The 18,131-nt window shown below is 43.5% G+C and overlaps 1 protein-coding gene across 1 annotated transcript in view; it reads right to left on the reverse strand.

The window, feature by feature from the left end:
- Window positions 1-10,273, reverse strand: part of LOC143367776 (G-protein coupled receptor dmsr-1) — a 39,964-nt gene extending 29,691 nt beyond the window's left edge. The window contains exon 1 of the mRNA XM_076809921.1: window positions 9,971-10,273. The gene's annotated coding sequence lies outside the window, so the exon portion shown is untranslated. The remainder of the gene's footprint in view (window positions 1-9,970) is intronic.
- Between the last annotated feature and the right edge of the window lie 7,858 nt (window positions 10,274-18,131).

Genomic DNA, 18,131 nt, shown 5'->3' on the forward strand with positions numbered 1-18,131 from the left:
TAATTACGTTTTGTTGCTTTATTTATATGCTCTACATTCTTTTATGGAGATGTTTGTACATAATGACTTCCTCTGGGGGTAAGTTGATACGTTTTCTCTGGGGCATGATGATACAGTGTTTAATTTCCCCTGACTACTTTTAATTGGATTTTTTCCTTTTATTTCTACGAAAATGGTTCGAAATTATATCGAGAAGACAAATCGCGGCGAAATATCGCGAGATATTTTTGACAAAGCGTCTGTCGCAATAGAAAAAGACTCAATATCGTTAAGGCAATACGCGAAAATATACAATACTAGCGTCCCCGGCTCGGCTTCGCCCGAGATATTAGCCTGAGTGAAATTAAGTATTTTGAAAAAGAAGCTGAATTTCTTCATAATATTTCGGAAAAGATAACATTCTCCTGAAATTTGGGAGATTTATTTTCCCTCCAGCGGAACACATACCAGGCGTTTCTTCGTTCCATGTTAATAACGCGTTTTTGAGACATGCTACATAGCCTATGTCCGCCTTACAGTATCCTGGAATAACGTGTTAAAATTTGAGGAACATCGGTTCAATAGGTCTTGAGTTTTGCGCGAACATAAAAATTGGCTCTCTCTTTATATCATAGTATAGATTAACAAAATGAGTTTATTATGATATATTAACAAAAAGAAGAAGACAGCTCGTGTTAAAGTGGGATATTCAAGACATAAAAAAAATGAAAATAAAAATGTTTTTCTATACTTGTTCAAAAATCTGTTTGGTTTTTAGAATACGTCATTGTTCAATTTGAGTCTATATTGTTGGAAAGGTATCTAGATTAAAACTTTATTTTTCGAATTTATTAGTTATTCATTAAACGGATATTTCACAGACTTACCCCGCAGTGGGGTAAATTGATACATTTTGCCTTCGTCCAAATAACATTTTTCCATTCATTTTGCATATATTTTCTCAAGCTTTCGTTTACTATATATTAAAGAGGCAGGACCAAAGTATATTTTGTCATATTTGTTATTAAGTAATTAATGTGGGATGCCGATGAGCGCTGGTCGAGGGGTGGCGCATGACGCCAATAATTACATTTAAATTCTGCTTATATGGGAGTTGGATTCCTTTATTATTAAGTCTGCGATGTAGTTTTTAGCGCCCCCTTCGGCCGGCGCCCTTATGCGGCGCATTACTTGCATAATGGGTTCCGCCGGCCCTGCATCTATACATAAACTATAAGAGTGGCAATAAATTCTTTTAACCAACATAATATCCCGCCCCACGCAAGAGCATCCCTTTCAGAAGACGAATCAGAGCTGTCCCGCTGATGCATCGACGTCACTCCAAGGATATCGATGGCACCTATTGCCCGTCGCTTGACTTAAGCTGCGCGTCCAACTTGTCAGGCGCGACCACGTGCAGAATGAATGTGCACGGTCGATCGATCATCATCCACCGGCCGGTCCAGATATGGGTCCACCATCGAACACCACAATGCCTAGCTGTCGCCACGGGTTACCGTCATCATAATTTAGCCCCGCAACAGTGGCCTGCACTTGCAACAATCCCCGCCAACTTCCTCCATAAACCATTTACACGATCCCGATGGATTGAACGGCTCGGTCCGGGAAGCACGATTTCTCGCGTCACTTCCCCACACTTCGTTCGTTTCCTTTGCCAGCGGACCATCCAACGGGCATTTCTACACCGCGGAGAACGCTCCACGAAATAACGATTTATAATTCCTGCTCGACGGAGGCGAAGCGATAACGAACCCAGCCTTTCATCCCTCCGGGATAAAAGCATTCGATCAGATTGAAACTGCACATTGGGAATGAAGTTCTGCGAATTACAACCTCCTTTGCAGCAATTTCGAGCGGTTTCGAAAGCGCGGGAAACCGCACGTGAACGGGAAGGAGCGGTACCTAGAATTCTATTGCAGCGAAAGCACCTGGGGACAATTCGGAAAGGAGGATTTCGAGCGGGTAATTCTTCTGTGCCGAGAGAGATACGAGAATGCGTCATTGACTTCAATAAAATTGCGGGTTGCTTTCTTTTAGCTCCGCAGCGGATGATAGAGCGAATTAATTAAAGCTCGCGAAGGGACGAGGGATTCGTGAAAGCAGATTTGAAGCCTGGGCTGAATAATTCGTGGATAAAGGTGGTGAAAGAGATCGGGGCAGATTTACAGCTTTCAGGGGGAATAATTTTTTACGAGGCCTCCAAGGGAGGCCGATATCGGGGAGGACAGTGTCTTCATATGCATAGGTCGGGGATAAATTATTCATTGAGCTGTGTCTAGACGTGATCAGAGGTACGCAGGTATAATTCTGCTTCGTTTAACCCTCGTCAGACGGCATAGGTACAATTGTAACTTGTGCGTTTTTAAATTGCGGTAACTTTTTCTCGAGAAGCCGCGGAGGGCTGAAGTCTCGTGGAATCTCTAATTTTTCGGTCTGGATTATACACCCCAAATTTCAGAAAAATATCTCAACCCCCTTCCGAGATAAGGGGTCGAGTTGAGGGTTGCATCGATAAAAGCGGCATAGGCACAATAGTGCCCCTATTTATTTTTTTATGAAGATAATGCAGGAAAAAATAAAGCGATTTTTTTTAATGATGTTATTTTATAATAAAAAAGTAAAAAGAAATAGATAATTTACATTATAAAAGAAAAATTCGGAAATTTTTTATATTAATTTTCATTGAGTCTAGATGTTATCAATTTATCGTACAAATTATAACGACAGTGAGAATATTCATATAAAATATGTGAGGGTGCAATTGCGTCTCTGCCGTCTGTTAAGGTTGTAAAATTGTGCCGCCTGACGAGGGTTAAGATGCTTTGCGTCTCCTGTACGACGATTCTGATGAAAATGACCCTTTCCACGGGAGGGTGGAGCTGCCCCCGGACGCAAACAAGTCGACAATCTCTGCTCGCGAGGGTGGGTTTCTAAAGATTACGGTCAATGTATTCAAAATAGAGGGCAACGTAAAGCATAGGATGTGGAGGAATATTTACGAACCAGTGGAGCTATCATTATACAAATTCCTCTCTGTGAAAACACGTATATCTTATCATCGCTCCGCGATTTCACTCAAAGATGTGCGCATCCAGTTTCCCTTGAAAACAAGCAAACAAAGGATCTTCGGAGAGTTTATACGGATCTTTCTCGACTGGCATTGTTAGATACACCTAACTCCGATGCTCCTCTCTCTCCGATTTAACAGAACAGTCGAAAGGCTCTCAGAAGGAACGTTATTCCCCACTCGAACGTAGCAGACTCCTTAGGAACGACTAATACAATGAACAACTGAATTTTAATGGCCCCCTTCGGGGATTACTGCGTCGATTCCACCCAGCCAGTGGCGGATTTAAGGGTTCATTCTAAGCACTTTGATCGGCCGAGAAATGAGGCTATTTTCAAAGATTTTTTTCTCAATATATACATCATATAATGAAATAAATCTTTTTGGAATTTATCAAGCTACTCTTATACGTTATACAAAGAAATTAAAAAAAAATTGTTTAGTTTGTTCCAAATGATTTTTTATAGCGTCAATGTGACAGCTACAAAAGAAAGAGGTATGTTCGTGGGGTAGGTGGTTTCCCGGCTCAGGCTTATCTGACGCCAAAAAGTTGAAAAGATTCTTATTCTGTATGAGTGTCGCCACCGCCCGTAGCTCAATTAACAATTTTTTCCCATAAATAACGGAGCGTCACCAACACAGAATCGTCGACAAAAACTAGATGCATATTTAACTAAACAAACTCGGTCTACCCACCCTCGAGGAGCGCGGATCTGTGTTCGAATTATTGTTTGCTTTCAAAATATCGAGTGATCTCATTGATTCCCCGGATTTGTTAGAACTATTCATATTCAATGGTCCACCCAGAATGTTTAGACAATTCCCGCAATTCTGTTTAGAAATGCACGCCACGAGTTTCGGTGAGCACGATACCATTGATCGTCTATGTAAATTGGCCAATGGTGTCAGTCACAAGATTGACTTCTTCTCACGCAACTCTGTCATCTCCTTTAGAGTACAGGCCAATGACGCGCTGCGCGATTCTGTCCGTACCTTATGACTTTAGTATAACTATTTATAGCTTATAACCTCGCTCATCCATTATGTACTTTTACTTGCGTTATGTAACCAAAGAGTGTCCACCCGTTTAATAACAGTAGTAGTAGTAGTAGTGGTAGTGGTAGTGGTAAGAATAATAATAATAATAACAATAATAATAACAATAACAATAATAAAAATAATAATAATAATAATAATAATATTTCGTTTTGGTTATACTTTTAGTAAATCTAGATAAGTTTAAAAAGTAAAAATATATAATAATATATGGCTATGAGTAGAATATATTTAAAGATACTTAAAATAGCTATTTTTTCCTCTAATGCACAGCTTCAAACGCTCAGAAAAAATTTCTGCTACTCGCCGCACCTCTTCAACCAAAATTACGTCCCATTCCCGGCACAAGAACATCTTTAGCGACGAGAAACAAATGTCACGAGATAGAAGCGTGAAGTTGTGCTTATAATAAAGACCACAACATACGAAATCCAGTAAAACAATCATCTCTGAAATAACTTGTCGCATTTTTCTTTTAGGACAATTTCAATTTTAATGCATTTATTTTCCGCCACCCTGTACTACCACATTTTGTCCGTTGTTGGTGAACTACCTCTTCATTTTCCTGAAAAAGTGGCCCGCTCGGAAGGTTCGCCACCTGGGCCACGTCCCTTAAGGGGACATTCTATTCTCGCGGTCGAATAATCCGCCACATTTCGGTGGTGTTTTTTTATAATGAAATACACACTGAGCGTTTTCGAATTTCGGGGGGTACATTCTACCACTCTTGAAATAAAAGAAAAAATCATTGTCGTTTGCTTATTTTACTTATTTACTCAAATATTTCGCAGTGAAGTTGACGTTTTCAGAATTGCTGGCGTTTGAAATTTCGGACGACTGGATCGTCGGAAACAAGAAAACCAAACATATTTTTAATTTGCAGGAGTATAGCTATCTCGCTAACCACAAATATCTCAAGACTTTTTAATAATTTCCCACATTTTATATCCATTAAACAGAAAAGAAACGCCCTTTTCGGTACTCTCAACTTTGATCGACTCCCATTTTAATAATCTCGGTTCAAAATTGTTCTTTCGTTGAAATCGAGATAACCATACTCCTGCGAATTAGAAATATGTTTGATTTTTCCATTTCGATCATCCCAGTCGTCCGAAATTTCAACCGCCAGCAATTCCGAAGCCGCCAACTTCGCTGCGAACTATGTATGTAAACAAATGAGATAATCAAACAACAAAAAAATTTTCTTGCGTTTCAAGAGTGGTATAATCTACCCCCAGAAATTCGAAAACGTTAAGTGTTTATTTCATTATAAAAGCCACCACCGAAAAGTGGCCGATTTCTCGGCCGAGAGAGTAGAATGTCCCCTTAAGTCCTTCACTGCACCTATCCGCCTCGTCGCGAAACTTCTCTCGTCGGAAGGATTCTGACAACAAGGGAATGCCTCCCCCGGGAAGGAGCGCTCGCCGGGTTCGGCGTTGGCGGCGGGAAATCAGAGAAATTCGACTCGTCGTCGGGAGTGTCACGGCTGGCAAACGCGACAGCCGATGACTCGTGGTTATCGAGGAACTGTGTGTGGCTTGGCGATCGATTCTGGGGAACTGCGAGCCCGCTGAACGCCTTTGCACGCAGGGGTGGGGCGTGCATGCTCCGGCTACCCCCTCAGCAATTTCTGTCGTAACAGGACGCATTCTTCCGCCCTGTCTTCGCCACTTACAGCGTTCCTGCACGACAGGCGGAGTGCTCTCGTTGCTCGACCATTATGGACACACGATCGTCGAGCTCACAAGGGGGATGGAACGTGCCCTGTCTGTGCAGGCGATTACGCGGCCAGAAGCTTATACTCGCTGGGAAGTATTCCCTCCATTTCTCGAAGAATTCGGATCCAGGTAGAGAGATGGGTTCGAGACGGGGCTTTCGGTAAATCCGGGTGACGCGCTCGACCTAGCATAAAATGGCTATTAAAAGTAATACCGATATTATTTGTTTTATTACAGTGAACCTAATATGTTGAGGATTTTTATGCGGATTCAGAAGAACTCGTCGATATTTACTTTAACGGATATTTGCGGGTTTGATGCCTAAAAATGATACAATCTTTAGGAACTTTTTTCTAAATAAACGTACAAGATATCTTGATGAAACTGTTTACATTTTATTCAGGTGGGAACCTGGTTTAAGACGCTGAAAAAATCGATTTTTTTTTTAATCGATAGTAATACTCGTGGAGAATATATTCCTAAAGTTGCAGATAGAAATTCGAGGTAGCTTCCAAGATTTGAGTTAGAAGTACAACGGATTGGGTCTGGATTAGATCTAAGGTAGGCCTGGACTGTGTTATATTCTAGTCAGATATAGATCGAATCTTGATTGATGTCGTGGTCAGTGTTAGATTGGATTCTCGTGTGTGGGGCTGCGCGGAGATCGTGTCAGGGTTAAATGCGTGCCACGGCTGGCTCCACACTACTGCCACTCTGATTTCAGCTAATCAGGTTAATGTACACGTTAAGTGCCCTCCTAAAAAATATCACGATAGACTTCCATTCACCTGGCTAACCTACTTGCCGGGGCTCTATAGAGGTGATAGAGGGTGACGCGCTCAATATGTAGAAGGGAGGATCGTCGATTAATCTGCCTTCGGTGTATAAACTAAAGCCCCCCCGTGGGTACCAAGATAGAACTTTATGGCTACACACTTTCGCCATTAGGGAATGCCTGATGGGACATTGAAAGAGGCGCGGCCCCACCCTCGCGGAGCAAGGGATGCTGGATTTTATGTCGAATATAAAACACTTGATTTCAAGGCGCGCCGTTGGTGAAAGGAAGGCTGATTGCATCTCGGCACAGCTGTAGAATCAATCATGGCCGCGTCCGAAAAGGATCGACTCCGGTGGGTGGATTTCCACGGGGGTGGCGATACTTCCAAGACTGACGCGATCTGGTTTAACTTCTCGCTTCCACTTGACCCTAAGCGCGTTTAAACCGATCCTCCCTGAAAGACAAAAGTTGGACGAAGTGGAATTTATTTCCCGTCGATACAGCCAGTAGAAAAGATCGCGCACCCTCCCGCTCGCGTTCAAAACTCGTCCCCAAAACTCGGGCGCTCGAAGTTCCAAAGCGTTCAGTTCGGCGATTCGAGAGGATAAAGCAGTTCCCGAAGCGTAAGTTCCCATAATCCCGAATTGATTCTCCGGGGCGAAACTTCGCGCCCTCGATACTTGGGAACTATGAAGATTTCGTGTACTTAATTGGGCACCGTGGTGCCAGTGACCAGCGCCTTGTCGACGGACAGAATCGGAGACGTTGCTAAACCGGGGAAATAGAAGAGGAAGCAGAAGCAGTCGACGGGAACTTCTCGATTTGCGTAAGAAACAGCTGAAAGTCTGTTATCGAGTCTAGTTCTTTGTCCTCTGCAGGGAACATCGTAAAACGTGGGCGGGACTCCGGGAGTAAGCTCTTTGGAAATTAACGCAAGAAGCCCCGGCCTTGCCTGCAGCCTTTCTGTTTCAATAATACACCCTGCAATCTCAATTAACTTGCAACTTTTACTCGGCGAGTTTGGTCGCAACTACGGTTTACAAAACGAAGAAGAGCGCAATGTTTCCGCTTGTTATACTGTGCACGCGCGCCAGCTACTGGTCGCACATTGGAAAAAGATTCGACCTGACGTTTCGCTGCGAGGCGAGCGACGGAAGGAGACGAAAACAAAGGCGATATTTAAGTACGTATCGTGCAACGCAGCGGAAGACCGCAATCTTCCGAGGGGGTGGTTTTAAACTCCCGCACGCTCGTTAGAAAAGGGGTTGCCACCGCCATAGAAAAGCATGATAAATTTTCTAACGGGTACCAAGATTTTCGTGGATTTACGAGAAAGTTATTTACAGCGACGGTCGACAGGAAATTTGAAAGTATAGAAAGAAGAGCAAGGTTTGAAGCTCGAACCCCCAGTTATTTCTCTTGACATTTTCTACATTTATTGCGATTTAATGTAAATTTCGAATCTGCATCCATCGCTGTTTCGCGCAATACGAATGCTCCAGATTTGGAAAATTCTCCAGGAATAGAAATAAAAACTTGACAATTCTATTACTTACTGGAGAAAGCGCAGCATATTTGGGATACTGTTGGTAATTTGGAACACCGAAGTATCTAATAAACTACTAACGCTATTTAATTTGTAACACCGTAGATAATAGGGGCTAATGACCTGTTAACGGGGACAAACGTAACACTTTTTACGTTTGGCTTAGCTGCCAATTACCTCTTACAGATATTAAAATGAAAATTATGCCTTAAGATAGTGTCTTTCTTGGTCTATCGTTTGACCACAAATTCAGCCTTCCATGATTAATCAAAGAGTTATGGCAATTTTCCGCAGTGACTGTCATTGTTACTTTTGTCCTGCAGGGGTAGGACGAAAGTAATACTAATTATTTTGAGGAGAATTAAGTAAAAACTCTTCTTCCAAAGCAAAATAGGATTTTTTATTATCAGAAACGCTAGAAACAAACATTTAAATAAACACATTTTAAGTACAGTGACTTGCGTTAATGTTCAGACACTTTTTAAAATCGCATAACTTTTTTAGAATTGGTCCAAACGACTTGAGTTTTTTTTGAGAAGCTAGAAGGATTATTATAAAAAAAAACCAACAGAGGAGACACTTACCTGAATGATAGAAATAACGAAATTAGCTTGCCCACGGTATACGAATCGTCGTATCGCTCAGCGTAACTCCGCGAAGCAAATGAAACACTAAACACGCGTAACTGTATAAAGCAAACGTTTTGGGAACCTTTGTGGAAGGCGGGAGAAGGCGTGTTACTTTCATGACGCCGTTGCGTTTGTCCCCGCTCTCCCCTACAGGTATTCCAAATTACCTGCACCTTAACGAAATCGATACTTACTGTCATTTTTCATTTAGGCCAAAGTTTCAGTTACTCTTTCCTTTTGTTATTACAGAGAGTTTGAGATATAAAAGTTTATTAGTTTCCCTATGATATGCAGTTTTATTTGTTCCCACCCTGCCGTAATTTTTTATTCGTCTTAAACAAACTGGTGTTCCAAATATACTGTACCTCCTCCACTACTTATGGTGTGAAATTATTATACAATACTTTTTAATTAGCGTCCTCACTTTAATGTCAAGTCACAGCAATAATTTTATAAACAGTTATTTCTAATTTACTGGAAGTTGGTAACGACAGAGCTGCACCCCTCGCCGCAAGGTCATCGATTTCAACTTTCTTCCCGCCCCTACTGTAAGTAGATTTCAACCACTACACCAGATCATTCTACCGGTCCCCGGGCATCTAATATATTAAGGGCGCGTGGGAGAATCCCAAGGGTCGCGCGAAAAACAGCTATCGCGCTGCCGAAAAAGAACAGAGTCGCATCGAGGGTGACATTAATGGATATCGACGGAACAGTCTCCCCCGCTCCCTTCCCCGCGAGTTCGGAACCATCAGGGGCGATACTCTGCATCGAGCTTTTATTTTTAAACTAGTAACTTCGTTGCCCACCGTCTTCGCGGATGAACAAGCCTCCTCGGAACGGTGGAATTTAATTAGCGAGTTCTGGTACCGAGGCGACGGGTCTTTGATAACGGAACGTAACAGATAACGTCGCGATGGAACAGTGACGTAATCGAGTACAATATTAATGAACGACGGAGGGCGCTACTTTCGATTTAAATTCACGGTGAAAGTTCGCGAAGGGCGTTGCTGCAATATTGATAATGAAACGGATCTGACGTAGCTCGCTGGAACGTACACGCCGCTGCAGGAGGAACAATCAGCCCGTTTCCATTACATTACGCTCTTGTTTGTTGTTTACACGAGCGGCATCGAAATTGATGGAAATGAGAAGTTAAATTTAATTAATACTCACTGTCTACACGGATATATTCTGCACCCTTTGCCTGGACCCTGGCCCCCGGGAGCAGGGTTGAATAATTCAACAGTAGTTCACTGGGCGAAGAATTCTCACAAAGCACTGTGCCCGTTCCCTCGTAAGCGTCACTTCCGTCGACACCATGCCGCGCACAATATGGTGCAGAGCGAAGGGCCCGAGGGTTTCTCAGAATTCACGGTAATTTTCACCAGACCCCCTGTTGCCTTCTGTAAATCGTTCGGTAACAGATTGCCCGAGCAACAGGTTACTTCGGGGGGAGGGAATGTAATAAGCTGGCAGATAGAAGGACCGAGTAATAGAACGCTTCCTCGGAGCAAGCAATGAATGACCGCCAGGAGGTTGTTGCTACTTCTTCTCTATATCTCTCGCGAACCTATACGCACCCCAAGAGCTCTCAATAACGATCGCAGAATGCAGAAACACTGGAAATTTCAAGGAGAAAGAAGCTCCTAAGAATTAGCTTCCCCTAATTAAATACCACCGGTGGATCCTGATTGGTAATTCGATTTGTCGCGACTTTCTTTTATTTACGCAGAATTTCTGCCGAAGGATCCCCGGATCGAGGTCCACGTAGCACTGGCTGCTTTCAATTAGGGGGCACGGATCGTTCGGCCTGCGGAGATGTCGGGCAACAGGTTACCAGAGATGGGCCACGAAACGGTGGCCTTGCCAAAATGGTCCACGTCGAGCACGGTCTGGTGGTCACGGGGTTACTGGTGAAAATTCACGAGGATCCTTCGCCCCCTCCTCTAGTTGTACTGCCTCGCGCGGGGGAAGGAGCCTGCGCGATACTGTTGCTTCCCGACGCTCCAGCATCTACGCTCGCAATTAGAAGCATCCCCTCCTGGAGGGAGACCCGTTGACAGAATGCCCTTTGTACCACGCAACGAGGCTATCTCGTGTCGACTGATGCACTCAGATGAAATCGTCGCGCCTCGGTGGATCAGAATGGAGTGGGGGTGCTGAGGCTCTACTGGGTATAGGTGAGTAATAGGGGTGGTTGATTGAGATATTAGAGGGTGGGAAGGGTTTGTTTGATTTCCTTGGTTAATAATCTTAATTGTACGGTAGAATTATAGACAGAGGGGGTGGTTCAGGGGGTGGGAAAGACGCGTTTAATATCCTTAGGTAATATTCTTAATTGCACGGTAGAATTATAGACACAGAGGGTGTTCGAGAAGATGGAAAGGGTGGGTTTGACATCCTTGTTCTATACTTCTAATTCTCCAGTGGTGTTTGATATTCGTAGTTAATATTCTAAATTCTGTGGGCGAGTTATAGACACAGAGGGTGTTCGAGAAGATAGAGAGGGTGGGTTTGATATCCTGACTCTACACTTCTAATTACACAGTAGTAGGAAAAATAAGGTTTAAATTGTGAATGGTGACAGAAATAAAATGGCCCCATTACTTTTCAAGTTAATACCCCCTGCATTAGAGGGTAGCTAGAATAAACCAATGCTACCGACGCGATACTCAAATTTTAGTATTAAAATACGAGCTTCAAACTCGCTTTTCACGAGCACTGCAAACATTTGTCCACGAGTTTTAATCGAACCACGAGCTAATTCTCTGCCGACTGTCATCTGGGTGCCTCAGTGAATTTCGACACGTAGAATCGAGTAGTAAAGAGTGGAAGAAGCACATAGGGCGAAACACTCACGTAGCAGTTATCGATTTAGGAAAAGTTTCCCTGTTGATCTATCCCCCTATCGCAGGGATGAAGCAGAGGGTGTAGAGAGACCTTGTCCTCGGAGGGAAAAGTAATATAATTCTCGAATATCCTGCGACGAGGGAAAAAAGAGGCGCGATCGGGAGCGGGGTTACTACGGGATTCAGAATCTCGTATAGAAAAAATTGCATATTCTCAAAGGAGTTGTAGAAAAATTGAAAGAACTTGGAGAGGCGTTCGTAACGAAACGTATGGCGCGCTTGGCCATGACGGACGGGGTCCAGGCGATCAAATACTGCTGGGTCGGGACGTTTTTCAGCTAAAATCCTATAGTAATGATAAATCGGAGCACGTGCAGGCTGTGCTTGTACCTACTGTTATACTATAACATCGCCCTTGCCAATGTTTCGTGATGGATCACTGTAATTGCTGGTTCCTCGCCATTTCCTGCAGACCAGGACTGCTACCCTCATTATATTCAAGGGGTGAGTCTGCTACTTTTAATTCTTCAAAATCCTTAGACATATTTACAACAACTGAATTGCACCCTGAATTTTTTCAATCCTCGACAAACCTAGATACACATTACGATATTAAATACAACAAAGATTTAAGAAGCTCAGAATCGGGTGGCATTTCGCGCGGCTGAAAGTTCGGGGGATGACTTGGATTATTTTCAAGCTTGCCGAACGAAAGAATTAAGATTTCGTAAGGTAGATTATTTTATATGGTACGTGGAGGATGATGGATCATTCTCGTTTCAACCGTTACGATCCATTTTCGTGTGAAATTTTAGCTCCCTTGGTGCGTGTACCGGGAATAGAAAAGCAGTCGGCAAGAGAAAGAGCGCGAAGGACGAAAGTTACAACGGTAGGTTCGCACACTCCACCACTGGCTTCCGGCAGAAAAGGGAAGTCCTCCAAGAGCGCAAGAAGTTGCGAGGCCCTCTAACCACACAGCAGAAAGACCCTCTGTCTCAAATATGGAATGACATTCGATTCACTTTCTTTCATTTTCTCCCCTGACTTCCCTGACATTTCCGCGTCGTACCCCTTGCTCCGAGGCGTCCACGAAAATGCTTGTCGAGCACGTACAAGCACTCGCGTACAAGCGGAGCTGGTGTACCTACTGCTCGAATTACATTCTCGAATCCTGAGAAATCGCAGAGTAATCTAATTAGGAGCGACCCTTGAGAGGGGGGTTTAAGTGGGGCGACTAGCGCGACAGAAACGAAGGGAAATGCAGTTCCGACTTTCAGACATCCTAGCGGGCAGAGAACGGAAAAGTCATTTCCTTGTTAACCTTTAAACGCCCAGACCCTTGAACTGTTATTTAAAAATTCTGAGGCTGATATATATATATATATATATGTATATATATTGTCTTAAAAAATGAGATTCCTACGAGAATCCGAGCTCTGTATCAAATCTCTAATTTATAATACGTCCAAGGCACCACTGATGGTTGACGCTTTTCTAGGCATAAGCGGATTGAATCAGCGGCGGTGCTAAATGCCAGTCTCTAATCAATTATACCCCGCCTCGTTAATCAATTTATATTCGAACCACGTACGGCGCAATTAAGCGTGCAAATCGATACCACCGCGGCACTCAACGCCATGCCAATTAACAGCCAGCTCTCTCGGCCGTGTCCTTTGATTTTTGCGATTCGATTCCAATCAGGCGATCGCCTCGCTCCTGTGATCAGAGCTGGTAACGCGATAACAGGCTCGGAGTCACGGTAAAGCGGTACCGTGAATTATCGCGCGTTAAATTACGTAATTGTGCCGATGGATCTGCTCCGGGGAGGATTCGCCTGGCCCCTCCTCTGTCGAAACATCCCGCCGCGATGGGGAGAGATCGATCGAATCGTTAGCTATGTTAACGAGCAATCATAATAACGATTTAATTGTCGAGAAAATTTCAGCCGCGCCCGGGGGCGGATTTCAATTCATCAGCGAGATCGGGCGTTTAAATAGAATTCTCTTGGTAAATGATCAGGAAAAAAGTTACCATTTTCAGAATTGTTTTATTTTTTGCATTTTTTGGGATGCTGTATAAAGCCCAGTTAAAACTGAATGTACTTAACTAGCGAATAAAGGTTTTGTATGGCATTGAACGGGACAACACGTTTATGGGGTCATTTAAAGGGGTTACCCACCCTGAGGCGGTCGAAACAGCGCTAAACTAGACGATTTTTTTTTACCGATACTATGAGGTTGAAAATCATTTCTTTTTTTCTTACGTGTAGAACACGTATCAGTGCATATATCGTATAAATACTGTACAAAAATATTAAAAAATGACCGAGTTATTTGTTGTCCCGCGGAGCTCGTCCGCCGTTACGCGCGTGACTGATATAACAAATTATAACGCCCAGGCTCGTCTGAAGTGAAAAACATGATGATTTTCGTGTTCCTTAATAAAATACATACAATGTAGCATACGGATTTGAGAGAAAAAAAATTATTGCAGAAATGAGAGCAAGGTGAAGAAAATTATTCGTTTTTTATCTGACAAAACGAACTTAAAACATTTATTATATACGAATGGGTTATCGCATGGAAAAAATGATATGCTACATTGTAGACAATACCATTAAGAATATGCATACGAAGTTTGAAATCAATCGGACAAATAGCTTTGGAGATATTTGATATATCACCTTTGAAAATGTAGTTTCGAGAAAAACGCAAAAGAAGAAAAGTAGAACGATCGCTACCTGCTGCGGAATATCGACATCCGCGCCTCGTTTAAATCCTACAACTCGGCTGTTTTGGGGAATTTTTGCGTCTACCATGACGCAAATTATTCTTAAAACTTCACTTAATAAGAAAATGCAAAGAAAAAAAAATCGTTTCTTCTAAACTTTCAGGGTGGCGTAACCCTTAAACTTTAGAGGGCCTGGCCACTATAGTGGCCACCTAAGAATTTGCATACTTTGCCGGCCATTTCGGTGGTATATACACAAACTTTAAGTAAATAAAATTTACAGTTTCAATGAAAAATTCCCAGCCCTTTAAAGGTTAAAGGAGGTACCACTTTTTAGACCCCCACAAAATATTAGATTTCTTATTACTCTTCGAGAGTGGTAACTTTTTCATTCGCTACCGTAAGTACGACAAGTCCACAATCAAGAAACGAAATTGCACACGGACCTACGTCAGTGTTAAAAAAAATTCAAACTGCGAACGGTAATAGAAATAAGATGACTTCGTTAGAAAGCTTTATATCTTGAAATCTAAACCCCGCAAATTGGGGGATGGTACGAAAATAATATAATTCTTCTGACAACCACTGTGCAATCGTATATCCTCCCTTTATCGACGCGATTCGATGGCCACGCTATTGAAGTCGAATAACTCCGAACGCGAAGCAAATAAATCCACCGTCGCCCCATCTGGACGTCGCGTTCTTTCCCGAAAAAATCCCTCTGCTTCGTCGCAGTATTCCCGAGGGATGAAAAGCGAGGCTGGGGGCGGAGATGGGGAAGATCGGGGTAGACAAACGACGGCAAAAAAACTGATCGAACACCGTCTGGACAGGATTAAGAAGAAGATTTCGCCGCGACGGAACGTCTTCGTTCTCGTGGCCACTGGGTGCCAGCGGGTGGGAAAGGCATTCCCCGTCCGTTCACCCCCTCGCGTGGTACGATTGCAGCCGTCCGGGCGAGCGTGGAAAGACGACCCCCCACCCCTGAATTAAATCGTCCTTGGCGGTGCTCAGCGCGAATCGCCAACGAATTTCGCCCCCCACCCCCAAGAACCTTCTTAATATTCGCGACTGCGAGGCTGCGCGTGGCGGGGAATATCGAGAGTGAAATTACTCTCGATTGTCCGCGTAACGGTTTGCGACTCCCCTGGAATCTCTACGATTGCAAGTGAAATCTGATAGGAAATTACAGGGGGAGGGTGATTCTACCTAATAAGAAAGGCAAAGAGCCCAAGTAGAACATAAATAATAAAATGTCGCCGCCAGAAAAAATCCTCCCCCGCGCGTCTTTTTATATTAATTAAACTGCAACGCTGTTAATAATGGTAAGTAACGAGGGTCGAACAAGCACGGTTCGACGATGCTTTAATTACCCACCCTGCAAGCATCGCGAACAAGCAAGCTATGGTTCCAATGCGAACGAAATTAATTGTATCGTTACTCGTTTCATGTATTTCTGGGTTTCTCCTATTTTCTGCGTCTCGCGGCGCGTTTGTTACGCGAGCACGTAGCGACGCAGCCTCTGAATGCGTTGGCGCGCTCGTGCCGCGGTATTTGTCGAGTTTTCGTTTATAACTGTGCAATTTCCAGCGCCGGGAATCAGGTGTAACGTTCGGCACAGCGGAGAAGGTAAAATGACTCCTACGATGGAATTATGGCTCCCTTTATCGAGAACAGAATGCAGCACAGCTGTCGGGCGATGCACGAGGAGTTCGAGGAAGTTTAATGGTTAATTCGTGTTCGTGTATACGAAGCAGCTCGTCGATTCTTTCGCGTAAACGCGCGCTGAACACTGAGGGCTCCCATCGTGAACCTTCAAACAACTCCCGCCCAATTATGGATCAGTTTCGAGAGACTGAACCGAATTACCAGAAGTTCCTCCAACTAACGGAGAAGCTGTGTATCGAGCCGTGCACGGAACATCGCTCGACGCAAACAGAAGGCCCCGGGTATCGCGAACTCGAGCGCAAAAGGGGGTGCGGAACGCTCGGCGCTCCAGTGGAACGAGACGTGTCGCCTCGGTTAGATCGCATTCAAGCCCGCGAATTGACGTGGTTTAGGAGTCGCAGCGCTTGGAGTACGATGCATTCGCGGCTTGATTGTCCTTTCTGGAAGGGCGATTGTCGGGGGTAAGGAGGCGGAGGTCGACGAAGGGGGTAGTTACTTTTGGGCGCAGCGCTGAGAAGAAGCAAAGGGGATTTTCATTGTCGAGTCACGGCAATTGGCCACGATGAAATCTCCTCGAGGACTGCGAGCCTCTGTTCCAGTGGAGAACTCGTCGCCGCGAGGGCTTCGTTAAGATAAAAGGCATTCGTATTCAGAGAGGGTGCAGGGCAGCTGGGAATTTCTTCTCCACCTCGTCGCATATTTACGTATCCATTAACAGGAGTTGCATTTTTCATTGGCGAAACTTTCCGACAACTTGGCGTTTACTTCTGCTGGATGTAGTAATCTGAACTCTTCTTCTCCTTCCACCGAAGTCTTCTGCAGCCCCTTCGAACTTCGCCCCGAAACTGTGAACTTGCTTGATGCTTTGGAAAACTCGCGAGGAGTTCGCCGGGACCTCCGTCGCTAATATTGCTCGACAGCTTCGATGTAATTCGGGCAAAGTTTTATATGCCATGAAAAGTCTATAACTTTGGTTTCGAACGAAACAACGTGGTGTTTTATTTTTTGTGGTACAATATATCGAGACTTGTAAATTTGACGACATCAAGTTTCGAAGATAATATCCAAAGAATCACTGCGATTCGAATTGATGTAAATTTGGGCTCTTTTTATTGCATTTTCCATGGCGTTGAGAAGAATTTGTGGGGAGTTTCGATTTCGTGTTGAATATTGTACGTTTATTGTTGTAAAGTGTGTGGGCTGTCCACGTAAACGAAAGAAGTCTGCTTTATAAGTCCATAAGAAATCACCAAAACGGAAGATCAGTTTGCTAGGAAATGTGTCGACACAATTTTTCCGCGTTTTTTAAGGGTATACTTATTCACCTTCATGAATAAGTTTCGCGAGTCGCTTCTATTGAAATGTCAAAACATCACTCACATATATCTGAAGTTAAAGAAATTAGGAGCTATTAACCCGTCGCTGACACTCTGGGTGTGAGCCACCCATAAGCTGATTTCGACGCTCTGTACCTTCTATATGCGAAATGAATACCTTTCCCCCACAGCTGACTTACAAACTATTTTTTCTCTCAAAATATCATATCCGAGCAACAACTCTGTAGATTTTTAGCTTCTAATATTGAAATTTGTAAAAGTTACAACTATTTAAAGATTTTCTTCATTTTTTTCTCGACATGTGGTAATCTAGAATTTTCTCACAAAAGCTGTGGTTAAATTTCAATAAAAAAAACTATTGGAATATATTCTAGAGATCTTAAAACTGATCCATGATTTTTGTTACGGCGATTGGATTCTTTAGATGATAATGGCAGCTGTTCAAAAATTGCTCTGGGTGTGAGCCACCCAGGTATGTCAAAGTTGATCGAAAGAGGAGGTGTGTCAGCGAAGGGTTAAGGGCGATTTTTTACAGTGGTCTCCCCGTTTAACATATATATCGGATGACGAACTTCGCGCGACGTGTTACCTAGATTTTGGAGGAATTAATTCGCGACGTGTAATTGAAAATTGTTTACGGTGGTAGAGGTGTCCAGATTCGAAGGAAGATTGAATTAATGAGTGGAAGCAACCTTTGAACTTTGTTCTAGACTCCAGAAGAGTAGGGCGATAAGGGTCCACCCACTTGAA

Source organism: Andrena cerasifolii, chromosome 4 (genome assembly GCF_050908995.1).
Source record: "Andrena cerasifolii isolate SP2316 chromosome 4, iyAndCera1_principal, whole genome shotgun sequence".
Classification (NCBI taxonomy): domain Eukaryota; kingdom Metazoa; phylum Arthropoda; class Insecta; order Hymenoptera; family Andrenidae; genus Andrena; species Andrena cerasifolii.